Source organism: Python bivittatus, unplaced genomic scaffold, assembly GCF_059951505.1.
Source record: "Python bivittatus isolate LINGU-HERP-01145 unplaced genomic scaffold, Pbiv_v1 ctg000330_np1212, whole genome shotgun sequence".
Lineage (NCBI taxonomy): Eukaryota > Metazoa > Chordata > Lepidosauria > Squamata > Pythonidae > Python > Python bivittatus.
The window spans coordinates 39,835,530-39,855,522 of NW_028277058.1; the positions used below are offsets into that span (position 1 = coordinate 39,835,530).

The 19,993-nt window shown below is 37.7% G+C and overlaps 1 long non-coding RNA gene across 1 annotated transcript; it reads right to left on the bottom strand.

The window, feature by feature from the left end:
• Positions 1–4,887: 4,887 nt before the first annotated feature.
• Positions 4,888–19,538, bottom strand: LOC148215956 (uncharacterized). The gene is made up of 4 exons (XR_015796199.1): positions 19,415–19,538; positions 7,692–7,778; positions 6,968–7,096; positions 4,888–5,020 (listed from the first exon to the last, which is right to left on the bottom strand). It is a non-coding gene; the product is annotated as an uncharacterized LOC148215956 (long non-coding RNA).
• Positions 19,539–19,993: the final 455 nt, after the last annotated feature.

A 19,993-nucleotide genomic window follows, 5' to 3' on the forward strand; every position in this document is an offset into this window, starting at 1 on the left:
GTTTGCAATTTTAAAGCATCCTATTAGCCAGTTTTTCTGTAGGTTGGGTGGCAGGTGGCATGCAGTCTGGTTTATCAGTCTACCCATTAAATAAATTCAACCAATAGCTTTTTTGTCAGCTTGTCTGCCTCCCAGACACAAGGCCATCTGAGGTAGTGTGTTGCTCATTGCTGGGCTAGAGTGGTTCTAAAAAATGTTGCTGCTAACACCAATGATATTCTGCCCTCAGCCAGTGAAGCTCATTGGGTTACTTTGATCCACTAATTCTCTTTCAGCCCAACCTACCACACAGTTGTATAGGAAAACAGGAGGAAAGGGTACTATCTATGCCACCTTGAGTTTATTTATTTATTTATTAAATTTGTACGCCTTGACAAAAGGCAGGTTATAAATCAAATACATGAACTACAACAGTTAATAAATAAATATAACCCTGTTGTACCCTACAAACCAGCAAAATCTGAACTTAAATGCACCTTAAAGCTCAAGATCAACAGGGCATAAGAGGATGCAGAGTGCAGCCTCCTAAAGCTTACCAAGCATATAATAGTCAAACTGTATGCATGTATAATAAAATTTGGTTGCACACTATATCAGAAGTTACTTCAGAATTGTATTTCAGAGAATGTTTAATTGGAACATAACATTCAGTCATGTTTTAACTACATCATTTGGCTTATGTTGCATTACTGTGAGGATGTTGCTAAGTGCGAATTAATTTGCAGTTCTATATATTTCTGCAAGATGTTGATATGTCATGAACTTTCATAATTGGTGGAGTTGGGTTTTTTAAAGTCCAGTTTGTATTTTGATTACGTAAGCAAATCCAATACTGCTTCTGAACTTTGTACGCAAGCCCGTAGGAAGCCCAAAGCACTGGAGGCAATTTTAGCATCAGAAGCTGAAGATTTTTTTTAATTGTCTATTAATAATCAGGATGTCAACACAAAAATAGAAGTATGATTAGAAAATGAGGATGGAAGATTAACGTTTGTCTCCTATTTCATGGGAAGCATAAATGTGGTTCCTCTGAAGGTCAGTTATTTTACCTAAAGATTTAGAAGTGGAACTATGTTGCATTCCATGCATGGTTGAAAAGACATTGTTTCATTCTTACAATGCCTGAATTCCTTGATAGTTTTATATTTTAATTAAAATTCCACTCACTGCTTTTGCTGTAAGCTGCTGTATGCCTGTCCAGAGCATACAGAACTCACATGATGAATTCCCTCAGAGCGGTTTAAAAAATGTGCTACCTTCAAAGCCAAATTACTGTTCGAGCTCTATATCATTTATTTCCATGAAGCCTTTGGAACAATTGCACCCTATTCCAGTCTGGCATCATTCAGTTGTGGGATTGTAATTCCCAGTCCCAAAACATCTGGAAAATGCTCAATTGCAAAAGGCTGTCCTGTTATAACTAAGCAAAACAGCTGATGTTGTACATTCTTCTCTTTAGTTCTGCCTCCATTTCTCCCTCTCCAATTTTTTTGTTCGCTTTTTTTAAAAATTGAAAGCACATGAGTTAGAGGCCTGTCAGATCCCTTTGTGAAATGCCATTTACATGGCTGATATGGGGGAAATTATTATTATTTTGAATTTATTATAGTTGTCTTGGATGCTTAAGATTGCCAGTAGATGCTGTTGAATCAGGGGACTGTTTTAACTTAGAAACAGGGCTCTTTATTGAATTCAAATGAATTCTGAGTTGAATTTAATTTTCTTTTTTTGGTCACCAGATTGATGGAGCCAATAGAATAGGGTTAACTCCTTTTTTAATGAGAAGACAGGGTCCTAAAATAGTTCCTTTCCAGAAGGGAGGCAGTTTTTGGCTCTATTCTTCAATCTAACAGTAGCCCCCAGTAGCTAATCTGAGGACTCAGAACATTTATGTGTACTTATACTTCCGAGGAAATATAATTGGCATAAACAGGATGTATGCAGGGCCTTTAGATTTTATCTAAAGCACACATTAGACTTTTTGTCAGGTATTTATTTTCAGGGCCTTAGTTGCTTACAAAACATACTTCATTGGTGTGCTCCACAATAGCCTGCTAATTCCTCCTGGAGAATTCGGGAGCAGCTATTCAGCAACTGAGGGATGGGAGTTTCCATAACTGATATCTAGCTCCATTGATCTGGTGGATGAAAACAGTACAGTGGAACCTCGGTTCACGAACTTAATTGGTTCCGCGACCCGAATTGGTCGCGACCCGAAGCAAATTTTCCCATAAGGTTCAATGTAATTACCGTTAATCTGTTCTGGCGTGGAGGACAGGGAGGCGGCTATTGCTTGGAGGGAGAGTCCCCCTCCCTACGACCACGTGTCAGGGGCGGAAAAATGGCCGCGGACCACGTGTCGGGCGGAAAATGGCCGCGGACCATGTGTCAGGGCGGAAAATGGCCGCGGACCATGTGTCGGGGCGGGAAAATAGCCGCGGACCGTGTCACGGGAGGGAAAATGGCCGCGGATCCTGTTCATGACCCGAGGTGGAGTTCGCAAACCGAAGCAAAATTTTGCGGCCGGAGCTGGTTGTCACCCGAAAAGTTCGTGAACAGAAGCATTCGTAACCCGAGGTTCCACTGTATTTGGATTTACTATGAGGGAGCTCTCTGGTCACACTCTGGTATTGTTATTAGATGTAAATTCCATTTAATTTAAATGAGATGTACTACTATAAAACTCAATATTTTCCATTCATGCTCTACCACAAGAACTATAGCTATTCTAATGGCAAAAGATGCATTCTTATTCAATCTACAATAATTGTTCTTTTATTTTCTTTGGAGATCTCCTACTGAGCCTATTTTAGTTGTTTCTAGCTTGCTTCTGAGTTATTTTTTGTCCCTTAATTGTTTCTACTTGAAGAAACTCAAAGAAAAGATTATGATGACTAATAGATTTGCAAATGATCTATTGCTTAACCACCCTCATAAATTGCTTTGGTAAAATTAGCAGAATGAACAGCTGTTGGCATGCATTTATTGCAGTAATAAATGTAAATAAATTTGAAAGCATTGTTCACATGAAAGTCAGCTATATTCATAGTTAAAATTAGAGATAAATTAGGTTCAGGAAGGTGATTGAACATGAGAACAGAAAACCTGAGGAGGAAGATGAAGAAAGGAAAATGGGTGTTTTATTCCATTATGGGTAGACAGGACAGCACCTGCTACTTTATCTTACCAGTATGAAATTACCATGATGTTTCCCTATTTTGATTTTTTATTTGTTCCTACATGAAAAAAAATACAGCTTACCAGAAGAAAAAGAAAAATTGTACTACTGCTTTGAGATCTGTGTGATTTAGAGGCATGTCTTCCATCACAGTTTTAACCACTAATTGAAAACAGTCTATTATCAATTACTTTTATTTGTCCACAGAGGAACATGAAGAGGCCTCATAGACTGCACTGGCTTCATAGCCAGTTCCTTGCCTTTCGCATTTCATACTGATTTTGTTGTCCTGCTTTTATATACACCATTTCCTTGTCAAACTATTCAAGGTTTGCAGTTTAAAACTGCTTTTCCTTGTTCTTATTCTTCAGATCTGTTGAGACTTTCCTCGTATTTTCTAGCTCTTACATGGCTAGACATTCTGGGAGTTATAGTCCTAATATATCTGCAGGGATCCAGGGGAAGATGGGGTTAAAATAATGGCTTAAAATGGGATTAGCTAATCTTGATCATATTAAAATCTTGATCACATAGTAACTTCATTAACCACAAAAATCCCAGGAGACCTGCATATTGTGTGTACCCCCAGTTTAGAACCAAAGACCCATGATACAAGAAGGAAGAAAAGAAGCACCTTCAATATTATTTCATAATCCTATAGAGTTAAATTGGATAGTTAATGATCAAATGAGAGGGCAGCCACAGAAGAAACTGCATATGCGTGCAAGAATACAAATGGCAGTGGCCCTTGCTATCTACTTCTCTGATGGAATACTACTTTAGAATTTATTTATTTGTTAGATTTATATCAATTTTTTGCTCAGAAACTCAAGGTGGTCTACACAGTGTTCGTTTCTTCCATTTCTCCCCAAAGCAATCACCCAGCGAGGTAGGTTGCACATACACATAATTCAGCAGCTAGGACAATTACTGAAACTGCCTTGAATAATATTTCAACTATTAGATCAGAATGGTCAGGATCTTAATTAAAAAGAAAAGGTCTTCGAAGGCCTAGGAACCCTTGAGGTCATAAGGTGGCATCTGTTCCTCATTAAATGAGAGGTGGAATATCATACTCCATACCCACATCTAGCGAAAATGTAAGTATAAAATCAAGTTGATCATTTTGGGATGGTGGCTGTGAGATTTTAAACTATATTTTCCCCTGGAATAAATGAAGAAATTATGCAATTTCTAACCCATTGAACTTGGTGCAGGGATTCTCAAACTGGGTCAAGACTTCCGGGGGGGGGGGCAAGGATTTTTTTACTGATGGAAATGAGGAGCTAAATACACACTTTAAGCTTCTGCCATAATGAAAGTATCTTATATGAACTGCCAAGGCCAACAGTTTTGGACCCTCTTGAGATGTCACCTTATGATCTCATAAGGAAAGTGGGATAGAAATCTAAGAAAATTTGGGGAAAAGAGGTATGGGAGAGAGTGGATGGACAGCTAGATGAAAAAAAAAAAAAACCTAAAGAAAAAGGACACAGTTATAGAAAAATGTTGGAGACCTTCAAGAAAAGGTAAACTATCTTGGAGATAAACATGGAGTTCTGTTATATCTAAACAGAAACAATTTATATTCCATATAATGTTCATACAGTGTTGCTGTTTCTTGTTTATAAAGCTCATAAGTAGGTGATAGTTCTCTTCCACTGTTGTTCCTTAGTGGTTGGTACTTAACCATGTTGCCTCAGATTCTGGAGACAAGATATAGCCATTGAGACAAGCAGCTATGTTACCATAATTCTGTGTAGACCTCTTAAAACGATCTAAATGGAGTCTCTTGTTGCATCTGATGGCAGTCAGTTTCATTGTGTTATGCCTCATCAGGATCTAATATTGTGAGAGAGGGAGAAGGCATGATTACATATAACTCTTATTATATTCCTTCTTGGCAATCTCCAAGTCCCAAATGTTGTAGCCTTCTAACAGACTAATTTAGATTACCCTTTTAGAACTTCTTCCAACTTCACAATATCCTAATTGAGATACGGTAAACAGAACTATGGACAATGTGATCACTGAGCCCTGAAGTTATGATTAAATTTACAGTTTTATTTTATTGATAGTCAAATATCAATCTTGTACATAGCAGTTACAAATAGGCTTGACATTTTCACTGAGCTATCCATAACTCTGATGCCTTTCTTAGTCATCATTTTTAGTTTAGGGCTTATTAGTGTATACTGTATATGAAAATTGGTTCTTTTGCTTGAATGTGAATTGTTTTGTATTTACTTTCATGGCATTGCATTTACTAAATTTTAAAAACTCATGACTGTAATTCTTTTTAAGTTAATTTTTAATTAATTTTTAATTGTTTTAATGTAGTTCATTTTTAAAGTTTTTATAATAATGAATTCTGGTCTTAGCATCTTTTTTAAAGATCTAGTTCAATGTGATATTAACTAAACGGTTCAGGCTTTGACCAATGGATAAATGAATTGAAATAATTTGTCTCAGAGAGTTGCTTTAAGATATGGTCAGACCATAGCTGCTGTTCTGAACTCCTTTGTGGAAGAATAGGATATAAATAAACAAAAAAATGCTAATAATGGACATAATAACTGCTGAATAAACTTGTGTTTTCAGAATCTTACAGGTACTTTCACTTCTCTAGAAGAGCAGTGGGGCTCAGTTGACACATTTTTGCCCCCGATACAAAATTTATATACTTTTAATAGTTGAAACCCTTCCTGACATGAAATCTCAGTGCTAATAGAAAATTCATTTGCTGGTTTGCCAGTAAAGATGCTGTTACTCAGTTGGGAGCAGGGTGGGGAAGAAGCTAATCTATGAGATACAATTTCCTTACCATTACAGCTTCAGGATAGCTAGCTATAGCACGTAAATACAGGCATACCTTGGAGATATTGTGGGTTCGGTTCCAGACCACCACAATAAAGTTAATATGGCAATAAAGCAAGTCACATGAACTTTTTGGTTTCCCAGTGCATATAAAAGTTATGCTTTCACTATACTGTAGTCTATTAAGTGTGCAACACCACTATGTCTATTAAAAAAAGTACCTTAATTTAAAAAATTCTTAAAATAAGACAACAGTGAAGTTTGCCACATGGATTGACACTTCCTTTCACGAAAGATTTATCAATGCTGTTTGATAAATGCAATATCTGCAAAGCGCAATAAAGTGAAGCACAATAAAACAAGGTATGCCTGTATATGAGAAGTAGAACAACTAAGCCTGAAAAGGGATGGGGTGAGCAGATGAATATATGTACATAACAACGTGGAAAACTTGGTATTCTTGTGAGAGCAGTGCCTTTTATTTAGAATATGGTAGTAACAATATTATTGGCCTTTAAGAATTTATTAAAAATTTAGAGTGTGCAAATCCCATATTATTTTCCATATTGAAACATGGGGCACTTTATTCTGAGCTGGGAACATTTCAAATTGCACTTCTAAGCTTGGAACATTTTTTGCACCCCTTCTACATACTGAATATAGATAAATACAGTCTAGTTCATTTGCAGCTTTCCGTTGTCTGCCTTTTGCTTGAGTGAGGCTGAGTTCTGTCCTTTTAAGGAAACTAGAACTGAGTTAATCTTACCGAATGGGGCAAATTTTTAAATTATGTATGCACTGGGATTTATATGCCACTCCAATCTAAAAAGATTCAAATTTCACAGTGCATGAGGAAGCTACGGAAGAAGTTACATTATAAAACATGTTAATGACATAAAGATAATGATAGTAGCTAATAGGTAAGGTCATTTCCCCAGGGTCTAAGTGAATACGATGTTGCTAATTACTTACTCAAGGGGGACGCAGTGGCGCAGCGGCTTAATGACGCTGAAAGTTGCTGGCCAGAAATGGTCGACGCTTCAGCGGTTCGAGTCCAGCCTTCGCGTTAAACAGGGTGAGCTCCTGTTTCCTCCCCAGTTCCTGTCAACCCAACAGTTCGAAAACTTACGTGAGTAGATAAATGGGGACTCTCACTCCGGTGGGAGGAAAAATGCTGGTGGCGCCTTGCAAAAAAGGAGTCGGGAGCAGTTGCCGGTAAGCGCGAAAAACCGCACGCGCCCAAAAAGGGCGCGAAGCAACGGAAACCCCGCCTCCTGCGCTCGCCAGCTGGGCTCTGCCCTAGGAAGGAGGCTCTGGCAAACCACTTCCGAAAACAATTGCCTTGAAAACTGCAAGGACTCGTCCAAGCAGTCACTGCAGGGTCAGCAATGACTGAGCGCAGACAAAAAAAAAAAATTACTTATATCTACTAATGTGATGCTGCCATTTTAACATTCTTGCAAGTTTGTCTTTAGAATTAATAATGTAAGAGTGGATGGAGGATGACTTCAAGCAGTTTTTAAAGCCAACTGGCAGAGTTAACAAGTACCTTCCTTTACTTAGGGAGATGAACTAGTTGTTCTTAATCACTAGTCTTCCAGATAGCTAGAAAATACTTGATACAGGAATATTTGTCCTACAGCCCCAGCTAAAAATGATGTGATTGAGGTCAGTGATGGGGAAAAGGTAGAAATACCTGATCTGAATGTGCAATCTATGGCTGGCTGGGGAATTCTGGGAATTGAAGTCCACACGTCTTAAAAGTTCCCGAGGTTGAGAAACACTGGTTTAGACACAGAATGGAAGAAAAAAGAAGAGTTAGCAGTATTAAGACATGCAAAAGTATCTCTACCCATCTGTAGATTTGTAAATAAGTGAAAATATTACAAATTCCACCAAACTTCCATTCCCCCCCCCCCCCAGTTAAGTGCTGTGCTTGTGCAACTTTTCACTGTTGACGGGTAAGCATAACTACTAATTTCTACTTCTATAGATGTCCCCTTGGTGGCGCTATTAGCCAAGCTTTCCATTTTCTGTCTCTTAGCTTGAAATTCTGATTAAAATTACCAAATGGCAGTATGCCATAGTTGTTGTAACATATAATCACAGCAAAGCATGATCAGGCTTCTAAATGCTAAAAGACTGCATTAAATTTGAAAGATTGCAGTAAAATAAAACAGCTCTGCTTCAGAATGGTGCATGTTACATATACCTCTACATATATCTCTGTATCTGTGAGATTGGTTTTTCTCCTTCAAATGTTTTCTTTAAGTAACTTTTCAGATTCTGTACTAGGAAACGAGCAATTACATCAAAGAGACACGGAATGCTAATAATGGTGTATGCAGTCTTTAGCTGGGCTATAATTTAATATAATGATACCATTGGACTTTACTTGGTTCCCTACTGGACAATTTTTTGGAAATATTCAGCCTTTTTATTATCCAGGATGTAAATCTTTATGAAAGGATTTAAAGAAAATTAATGATGATGCTGACTACCAGAGGGTTATCTGATCTGTCTCAGAAAATAATAAAATAAAATAAAATGCTTCATGGTACCTTCAAGATTAATCATTTTATTATGATCTGGGATATCATTAACTGAAGACTACTTCTCAGATATATTAACTGTTCTTTTTATTTCATATATATAAGTATATATATTTGTGTGTTAGGCATACCATACCTGGGCTACAAAAACCCAGATGAGCACCAGATTACAGCAAAGAGTTTTCTGTATTTTAAAGTTTTCTTTAAAGTTTAAAGCTTCCTGTATTTCATGGCTGCTTGGGAAAAACATTGTTACAGAGGGCTGGCTGGTTGGGTGAGAAAGGTTATTTTTTAACATTAAAAAATAGCTTGGATTCAGAGGAGAAGGGGGAAATTCTGAGGCTGAATACCTAGAAATCATGGCTGGGAAATCTGGAGATTCACATTCTAATATATAGTTTAAATCAGAATCTCTTCCATCTATTTTCAGAGTCAAAGCCAAGGTTGTAAGACCTAATCCCAAGATAGAGCATTTGTGCTATTGTGCAGAAGCCCAGGAAGCTGAATGGCACAATTCTGAGTGCAAGTCTGTTTTCCTTTGGACCAGCTACGGTTAATCATGTGCCAGCTAACCTTAGATCGGACTTGACTGTCTGGAGCATTAACAGCTATACAGCTCGCTAAACGAATAGCTGAAAGGACGTTTGTAACCTTCCATTTTGTTATTCTGTGCTCAGAAACCCAGACTTAGTGAGAACCACCCAAATGTTGACTTCTAGCCATCAGCTGAACATGCTTTAAGCTTGACTCCTGACTTGATAAAGTACTGTTGGCTACAGCTCTTGCTCTTTCCTCTCCTGCTTATTCCTTGTGCTGATTATCATGCTTAAACCTGGGACTATCTGACTATTGCTGTTCACTTTCCCCAGAACAGAACATAATTCAAATGTCAAGATATGGGCCTCAGAGTTAATGGGCAGCTGCCTTCCAACTAGTCCCTTGGTTAATCAGTACTGTACTTAATAATGCCAGCAAAAGTTTCCTTAGCAGGGTTCTGCAGGGTTGTGCTCATTATCAGGGGTGTACAAGGCTTTAGGTTGGAAAGATGTTTTCAAATATTCAGGAGTATGAACAGAAAACCTATCTGCCACTCATTAAAGCAGCCATGTTTGTATCCAGGATTGTGCATTTGTATAATCTGGAAACGGATGCAAATGCTTTGATGGGTTGCAGACAGGAACTGTATTCATTCTCCTGTGCTTTCTGGAGCACCTCTTCCCGATCAAATCCAAAGCAATGAACAAGCCTAATAGTAGATGGTAGCTCATATTGTGCTGCAGTTTATTACCTATTTTGTATATGACTGATTGCAAGGGACTGGGGATCACAAGATCATGTGGAATCAAGTGAGGTAACTTAGGTTTGTGTTGTACAAGCTGCTGCTGTCCAAGTATATTAGGGCTACGTCGTCTATAAATTCCAGCCAGGGTGGCCACCAGTGACTGGGCATGCTGGAAGTTGCAGTCCAAACTTATATAGTTGATGAATGGGGGCGGGGGGGGGGAGTGTCTATATTTCCTCTAACAGTCTGTTAAGAAAAAAACATTTTAAATGCACATATGTTTTTTTAAAAATATCTTCAGCTCAAACTCTGTATTGTAGGCCTGTCTCCAACAATCATCCCTTTCTGATGAATTGAACTGATGCCTTCTCTAACATCTGGATTCCATACAATAACTTCTGCCCAATCACATGAACTTCTGTATCTGAAAACATTCACTGCTTGGCTTGAAAATGGCAAGATTTATATAGTCTTATTTCTCTAACCAAAGTTTTGTTTTCTTTTCATTGCATATCACTTGAAAATTAAATTAGCAAGCCCCTATGGATCTAAATGCACTGAGTACCATCAAATTTTGTGTTTTATAATTAAATAAAGTTTTATTGTTAAAATAAATAAGTCTGCCTAACATGCTGTATAGTCTGGCCTTCAGGGCTATCATCTAAGTTCATCAAAAGGAATCTGTCATCATAAAGATGTCCTGTCCCGGAGGCTTTAGAATAAAAAGAAGAAACACAGTGAGTGAGAGAAAAATTAATGGAGCCTCATCAGCATCAGAATAAACTCAAAAATAGATATGACAAGTTGGGTTTGCATAAACCTGTCAGTTGCCACTATAGAGACAGAGATCTATTACCTCTCTGTTTATGCTGCTGCTAACTTAATTTATAGCAATTTATTCTATAAAGGTAGATTGTAACTATGTTGGCTGGGAAGAGGAAAAAAAGAAATCACCTTAGCTGCTCTGAAAATAAAAATGGTAATGTGTATAATAGATTTCTGATAAAGTAATTTGAACAACAAACTAATATTCAAGCTAAGTGCATTTTAGTGAACCTCATCACAGCCCAACAACTCATATAGATGCATTTATAGATAGAAAGATAATTGAGTCACCTGATCCATATAACGTCTGTTGTGGGGGATAGGATATGATTCTGCCTACAATAGCATATTCTGGAGAATATCTAAGAAAACAGAAGTGCTAGCCTGCAGTCTGATGTTAATTTTATCTCCCATGTCAACTACTGTTGCACTAACAATATAATTTTTATACCTTTTTGAGACTTATATAAAAGTTAGAAAAAAGGATCTAGGTATCATACAGAACTTGGGCTACAAGTTCCTTAGTTTGAAAGTAGATCACAGGAAAAGTTTCTGCAAGGAATCTGATTCAATTCATTCAATGTATAAGAGGTCTTTTCACATATTGCATTTTTAAGAAGTGGTTAAGATTTTTTAAAAGGCATAGATAAAGCATAACCAATGTTCAGAATAAATTTCTCATGGCATAGGTTCACTTACAGTGATTTGGGATAAATTTCATCTTCCTCTTGAATGAACAGTTAGTGGCTAACCTGAGTTTGCTATCATGCAAAATATGAAATGTCCCTTGCACTTAAATTGACTTGCTTTAAAATGTTCATTTCAACAAAATTACATATCACCGTGCTGTAACTTCCAGTTTTTTGTAGAAGGTTTGCTAATACTACTTCAAGTTAAAGGCTTCCATTTCATACTTGCAAAATCAATATTCTTCAAGATATTCTCTTCCCTCCCTTGCTCAAAGTCATCAAGTTAGGAGCATCCAATATAAGAGTAGAATCAGATAATAACAACTTCCATAGAGCTGTTTCTCTTTTGTCTATCTTGTCACATCAAGTACAGACCTGGAGAACCCAATTCATGCTATGATGTTATCATACACTTGTATTTGTTCACTGCTGTCTTCCATCATTAAAGCTGATAGAGGGAAGCAGTGGAATTCAGTGTGATAATAACATGCCATGTATTATGTTACCTTGACATTACTGGGAAGAATGGAGCAAGAAATGCAACTCAGGGCCTCTTGTATTATTTAGCCATCATCCCTGTTAATTTATATTTTCAAAAGCATTGCATGATACCATTCTCTCAAGAGTGTAACAGTGTGTTATTCTGGCACTTGGGTATATCACCAGTATCAGTAGTCATTCATAAATGCATTTGACTACATATTGTAATCAAAACGTCAGAGAAAAGAATTATAGCCTCATCCTTCCTGATGTGCTATATGTAGGGATAATTTATATATAATTATATTCATTTATTTGTGAACATTTGAAGAGGTAATTTCTCTTCACCTGCATAATCAAATTACTACTGGAAAAATAAAAAGAGAGAGAATGAGAGCTTACTTTTGAGGACCAGAGATGGCTTTCTGATGGGCTTGCCAAAAACATCTGCAGATCTACAGCAGGAATATTTATTAGAATATGTCTTCCATCCATCCATCCGTCCGTATGTCACTAGCATATTATGCCAATCATTATATAATACCATTATATAGTTACATACAGTTTTATATGAATATTTGTGTGAGTAGATGTATATAAAAGAATGAGTACATGAGACTCAAAGCAGGCCATGGAGGCAGAACGGTTTGCTTAAGAAGATTGCAGTTTGTGCAACACATCAGAATGAGGCCCCTGAAGAAGACATTAAAAGTTATGATTCTCATTATAAAAGATGGTTCCCAGAGGAGCAGACGATTCCCATGTGAAGTGGCAATAGCATTCCAGTGGAAAAGTACCAAGAAGCCTGAGAAAAGTGCCAAATGGGACTGCCCAAGCTTTGTTGAACAATATAAAAATGTATGGGAATAGTAGTCTTTTAGAGCCATTGCATAGAATGAACATTTCATATGGGTCTCCTGCCTTGATTCTTCTGGAGCTAAAATCCAGCCTAGTCAACCAGACTTTGAGTTTGGAAGGTATGCATAGGTATATGAAATAAGTAAGCTTTTAGTTCAGAAAATGAAAAAAAAAAAAAGTTCTAAACCTGCATTTATTTTCCTGTGTTGGAGTTTTTGGATAAGAAAGAACAAGTAGAACTAGAGATGCTTCAGTGAGACTTGCTATAATAAAAAGTCTCATTCAAGTCAAGCACAACTCCTGGCACCTTCATGAACATATCCATGTAATTTTATTGGCAGCAACACATGTTGATTGCCACCGCTTTCTTTCAGGATTTTTTTTTTAAAGTAGAACACATCCTTTGCTAATGAAAGATCACATTTTCTTTTTACATTTGCTCTAAAAGTTCTTACATAACAGCATTGAGACAAAATGGCTGTTGATAATCTGGTATGTATTTTGCTAAAGCCATCCAGGCTTTATAAAGTTCAGGTTAATTGGATCAGGGTCACCTCGAGCTTCATAAACAATTCTGCACATTCTCACGGGCATGTCAAGAACATTAGCCATAAATGTGGAGTCACACAAACATGTACCCAAACAAGCAAGAGGGAGGGCCAACCCTATCATTAGACAGTGGTAATGAAGCTGGAGGTCACAGCAACGGCAGAGTCTTAAGGCTCTAGTTGTTCCTTTGTGCTGAAGGGGAGATCTTTCTGTACCCCACTGCCAGCCCTGATCTTCTAAGCTCTTTTGCTGGGAGATTTTATTTTACTGGTACTGAAGCGAGATTCAGCCAGCATCTGTACAGGAAATTTAATTTTGTCCTCCACCTCAGCTAACAAGAAAACTTTAGTCAGCCCAGATGTAAGTTTAACAAACAAACAAAGCCACCCTTCAATGCCATGTCTTTTGAAAAGATTAGTGTAGTATAGTGAGGACAAACTTAACCTTGATTAAAATTGAGAAGCCTGTAGAACATTGACACTCAAATCATATTCCTTTATGGGCCGTAAATGTGTTATGTTGTCTACCACTGCTTTAAAACATCAGCTACCTTACCCATTTATTAAGGGATACCACAGAATGGTTATAAAATTCTGGATGAGTAATATCTGGATTTTTGTCCCCTCAGGGTGCTACATTGTATAAAGAAGAGAAAATGTCCTGCTTGATGGTACATTGTGGGTGGGTGGGTGTGTATGTGCGCCTTCGAGTCAGTTTTTGACTCCTGGCAACTGCCTGGACAAGTCCATGCAATTTTCTAAGCAAAGTTTTTCAGAAGTTGGTTTGCCATTGTGGATACATCCTCTAGATTTGTAGGATAAGTTTCTAAAGACTGCAGCTTCGTTGTTCCTATAACTGGCTTTCACCTGCCTTGCACAACTGAAGAGCTTTTAGAAAATAATGACTAAAGCTGGTTCTTGTTTCTCAGCTGAAGGGATAGTACTTTAATCCTCTGAGGATGAGATTCTTCCACTGAAATCAACAGCCAAATTCCTTATGGTTTCAGAAAGAGATTAGGCTCTGGATCTTTGATGGAGGTTATTAAAGGAAAAGAGACAGAAGTGTAGGAAGCAGCCAGACCACCAGTCCGTAGCAGGTCTGCCAAACCGATGGGTTACTTAACCTCAAAAACAATAATTTGATGACCTCAAAAGTTCTTTTTAATTATTCTTACTGCCTTTGCAGTAAAAGTGTTACTAGAAAACCTATAAAATTAACCACCCTCTTAAAGAAAAGAAATCCAACTTTTGCTGGAATGACCTCTTAAAGGCAATGAATTCCATAACTTAATATTATTCCACAATATATTTTTGCTGTTTTATTGATTTGCAACCTGGTGCCCTTTACATTGACAATGTGGCTATTTTTTTTTTAAATAGTTTTGTGGAGCAAAGTACATAGAAGAATCAATCTGTTTTGCAGGAAATGTTTGATCTTTCTAAGTGCCTTAGCAATGACTCCTTAGAACTGTTCACCTTTGTAGCTAAACAGTTCTTTATCTTACGCAAATTCAATCAGCCTATTCTGGTGACCTTCTTCAGGCCTTCCTCATGACTTCTATCTGTCTTCCTTGTGCTGAAAAACTGAAAAGCAATCTATATTATGCAATGGGTCAGTTCCCTTATCTGGCTCTATTTTGAGATGAGGAAGGAGGTTTTTTTTCCCCCTTTAATGCATTCATATCTATTGCCTCTTAATCTTTTAGGAGACATTCAGCTTCTTTATATTCAGCAGAGACTTGCTTAAAAATATTTATTTATTTATGAAGTTATTTATAACCCACTTTGGGATTTTAAAATATCCTCTCCCTCTCTCCCCACTATTCCCTTCCCAAGCTCACAGTACAGACAAGATGAAAACAGTATTGTGGAAATTTTGTTAGTTCTTCAATCCATCTGGGGAACTTTGTGAAGTATTTTTAGGGAAAAAGAAAAAAAAGAAAAATTCTGTATGTTTAATTTACCCATTAATGGTAGGTTTTTTAGTTACCTAGCAAATGATAGCATGGGATAGAATATCAAGTGATCGGTGTCAAGTGGGACATGACTGTGATTTATTTCTCCTCATTGCTGTAAGATGCTTAGCTTGATCGCTGCACCTTTCTTTGTTTCTCTTTCACCCTTCCTCCCCAAGTGGACACAGAGATTACTGGCTTGTGAAACACAGCTGTTTACTCAGTTATACTGCCACATAAAAAGGAAACAGTCTACAAAACCTCTGATAAAACTGAGAGGAGAATGGATTTGTTCAGATGGCAGGATGGGGTGTACCTGTCATTTCTGTTATTACACAAGCTCAGTCCCAAAGCTTGATTTATTCTATTTATGAGTATGAATCTCATTTCAAGCCTACTTTTCCTCCAAGAACTCAGAGCGATAGACATGGGTGGTCCTATCCTTCACTATATAGTCTCAGTATCCCAGCTTCACTGGCGGGAGTAGGTGGGTGAGGGGAGGAATCTGGAAAGCATAACATTCTGAAAATCTAAGGATTTCCTCCCATGTACTCTTTGGAATCTCATCATTTCACACATGCAGCTTAGCAAATCAGTTTCTGTCATGCTATCACAATCAAGTACAGTGGTACCTCGGGTTACGAACTTAATCCGTTCCATGATTCTGGTCGCAACCTGAATTGGTTGCAACCCGAAGCAAATTATTCTTGCCAAGCCTGCTCTGCATTTTCTTTGGAGCCATGCTGACAAGCACACCAAAAACCTTCCAAAACGCCACAAAACACACCACAAGCCTCAACGAACATCTCCTTGCTACCGCGATCTCGCCCACAGGAAGCTGCAACCGCGTGGCAGCAGGGAAAATGGCCATGGATCCGGTTCGTAACCGAGGCGGAGTTTGCAAACCGAGGTAAATTTTTGCGGCCGGAGCTGGTCGTAACCTGAAAAGCTCGTTAACAGAGGTGTTCATAACCCGAAGTTCCACTGTATTTCTTAAGTAGTGTCCCATATTTTAGAAGCTGAGTATTCTGCATTAAACAGATATTCAGAAACTAATGAACATGGAGAGAAGAGTGACAGCTATCTTCCATTTTTGCTCTCTATGGTTGATATTTAAATATGGTGGATAATTCCTGAGTATAGGACAGCAAGATTAGTAACCATTGTTAACCCAGTCCTCCATATGTTCAGTCCCTTTTTAAAGCTATCTAAATCTCTGGCCATCCCCACATCTGATGAAAGCAAATTCCATCGTTTGCACTGTGCAAAGAAGGAAGGAAGCCAGACTAACCTGACCGGGTCATGTAGAGAAGGAACAAGCAATAGCATTTAACAGCTGCTTTGGACTCCTGGCCGCTTTTATATAGTTAAGATATTTTTTATGATGGACTATTGCATCCTGACACATACTTTGGGGATAACCATGACATACAGCTGTGAACTTTTAACGTTGCAAGAAAAATCAATGGGAAACACTGTTATGGAGCATTTGTGAGCATTTATAGTAGACTTCAACGGCTGCTTTTGTTTATTAGTTATATCTGTCAAAAGGCTGGAGAGATATTAATTCTGTCCCTGCCTTCTTGTCTAGATTCTTGTCATATGACAATCCCCTAAAAATGTACCTTGAATTGTAGACCGTTAGAAAGAATATGAAAACAGAATACAAACTTTTTAATTTCAGTCAAATGTGGCTTAATGAACCCTTATCTTATCTCTACTGGGTTATTTTTGCATTATTATTTAAAACAAAAACAAAAATACACCCAAACAGACTAAAACCCACAATTCCTTCCCATTAAAAGTGGAATGTATCAAAGCAGATGAAGGAAGGGATTGACATAACACTTTAATTCATGGCCAGAGGCATTTTCTGTGTTCACTCATGAATGTAAAAATAAGCAGTTGGTAAGCTGTTCAGTGGTGCAAATCTCCATTAAGTGCAGATGTAAAAAGATTAGTGCAATAGAAATGTTCCAGAATAAGAATATGCAGAAGAGAACAATTTCTGCTTTAAATAGCTGGTTTAAATTTTAAATGCATAGTCACCAGTGGCAGTGTAAAATTGGGTCTGGCAAGTAATAAATGAAGAAGTAAGGAAATTCTTCTGTTCCCTCCATGTGTAGGAGACTTCATTACTATTCATGCATTATTTATCATACAGTTGTCTATTATCTTTTCCAATTCCTTGGAAGTTGATTACATTTTATGTTCTTTACAACTATTTTTGTATCCTTTCTGTACCCTTTTTAAAGCCAAAGTGCTGAAAATCTTTGTAGCCGCACTAAGCACATTTGGAGTGTTAGAGGCTCTAGCAGGCATAGGCAGATGGTGTGACCAAGTTGGATAAATGCAGGACTTCAATGTGAGAACTTTTCAAAATCCTGTTTAATATATTCTTAGATTAGGCTTCCCCTAAACTGGCACCCACCAAATGTGTTGGGACTGCAACTCTCAGAATTCCTCAGTGATGGCAAAGGAAACCTGAGATTGCTTCTCCTTCTCCTTCTCCTTCTCCTTCTCCTTCTCCTTCTCCTTCTCCTTCTCCTTCTCCTTCTCCTTCTCCTTCTCCTTCTCCTTCTCCTTCTCCTTCTCCTTCTCCTTCTCCTTCTCCTTCTTCAGAAAATGTGGTATTGTTTGGAGTGCACTTCTGTGTTCTGTCTACATGACTTCTACCATATCCCCCAGCCATCATAGTTTCTACACCTATCTTTTCCCCAAAGTTTTAAAATGGATTCATTTCAGTGATGTATTAGTGTTCTGCATATATATTTAGCTTCATATTTTTAAAGTAGTTGCAAAACAGGACACTGGATTATAAATAGATTTTATGAGTCACATTATTTTATTTCACACTTCCCCAATTTAGCACTCTTCAGACATCTTGAGATTAGAACTCCCAGCATTCCAATGCAAGAAAACAAGGCCATCTTTGGAAATTCTGGGAATTGTAGTCTTAATCCATCTGAAGGACACCGGATTGGGGAAGACTATAATAGTACATGACATGCTGGGAAAGCTGCCTTTCATTTCAGCCTGTGCCCTTCCTCCATATCTGTGACTTGTCAACTAGGCTAATTTTAGACAAGGGTTTAGTACCCTTTCAAAAGAGTGCTAGACAGTATTCAGAGATAGCTCAAATAGCTGTAGCGCCTCTGTGCCTGCAACCTATTACTTGGGCAACTTGAAGGGACCTGTCTGAAGTCCTTGGCCCCATTCCACCTCAAGGAGGGCAACTGTGCTTGTTTTGACTGTTGGCAGGTGATACTCAGTGGAAGAGAAAATGAAGCCAAGGGAATCCACCAGTTGCTTTTCTTAAGTTCTCCTGTATCAAAACAGTAAGGATAGCACCAGTTGCCAACTTGGTTACTGAGGCAGAACAGATCCTGGCATTTGGGACAGTGGAATTTATGCTGGCATATTTTTCTCAAGGACTGAAGGATAGCACATAGATGTGTGGCAGTGACCCATAACTGTTCAGCGTAATATATCCTCTTTTCCTTATTGATTTTCCTACTGCCACCGATTCAAGGGGATCAAGAATTGAAGCAGTTTATGTCAACATTTGTACATTTTTTATAAAAATGCAGGACTCTAACCATGTTTATTCCAAAGTAAATCTGACTGAATTCAATGACACTCTTTCCCTAGTATTTATCCTTCCAATTTGAGACTGAAAGAGCTTCATGATGCATATACTGTAAGTAGATATACAGCCAAAGATGAATCATTGATAATTTAAAAAGCCAGATCCTAGGGATAAAATTATACTATTTAAATCTGGGATTTCCATAATGGTATACAGCATTTTCTCAGCTTTCCCCAAGGACATATTTTCCCATGCCATTCTAACTGACTAAAATAGTCTGTGAAGAAAACGGTTATTTTACAGCACATCACAATTTGTCAATAGTGCATTCATTATACAAATTATAGCATTAAACATTTAATAAGAGAAATGTTGAAGCATTTCATATTAAAAAATCCCTGAGAAATATTTAAGGAAAGTGCTTATAGAAATGCATAAACTAGTAGTTCTGTAGTTATGAAATGCTAAATGCCTGATTAATATATCAAGATCAAGTCTGTGTAAAAAGCATTGCATTCCCCTAATATACGACCCTGGTTTATTCATATAACTTTGCCTTGAGTCTTACTGAACTCCCTCCCTGTTATTTAAGCGTAGAAAAATATCTGGCAATTTAAAGTGAAATTTGTCTTAATATGCACCTTATCGGTGATGGACTAACTGGTTCTGTGAACTTGCCTTTCTCCTCATCTGGTCCATTGCCGTAAAGAGGAGAAATATAATTAGAAAGAACTGGCTCTGAAAAGCCACCGTAGCTGAGCAGCCGCCCAGCCCTTGCTTTGCATGAAGAAAATCTCAGGTTCATATCTAAAGCTAGAAAACACTCTTGTCTGAAATCCTGCAGTGCCTCAGACAATAGGGCGAGCTGCCCAGAGTCCTCGAGAGTCAGGCAGCATATAAGTTTAATAAATTATTATTAATAATAATATTAAGGAAGATGGACAAACAACAACTTCTTATGCTTCTGTTGAGATCATTCACAGCAAAATGTCTTTTCATTCTTGAGGTCCTAGTGCTGTGTGGCCCTGATTTTTTTTTTTCTTTTTCTTGGCAGTCTCTAGTGACTGAAAATAAGGAGTATGTATGTCAGTTTAGGAAACAAACAATTTAGGAAACAAACAAACAAACAAACAAACAAACAAACTCTTAACTCTTTTGGATTCATCACTCCATTCACCAAAGTGTTTATTTAATGGTGCAGAATAGAGGAGGGGCTGGAA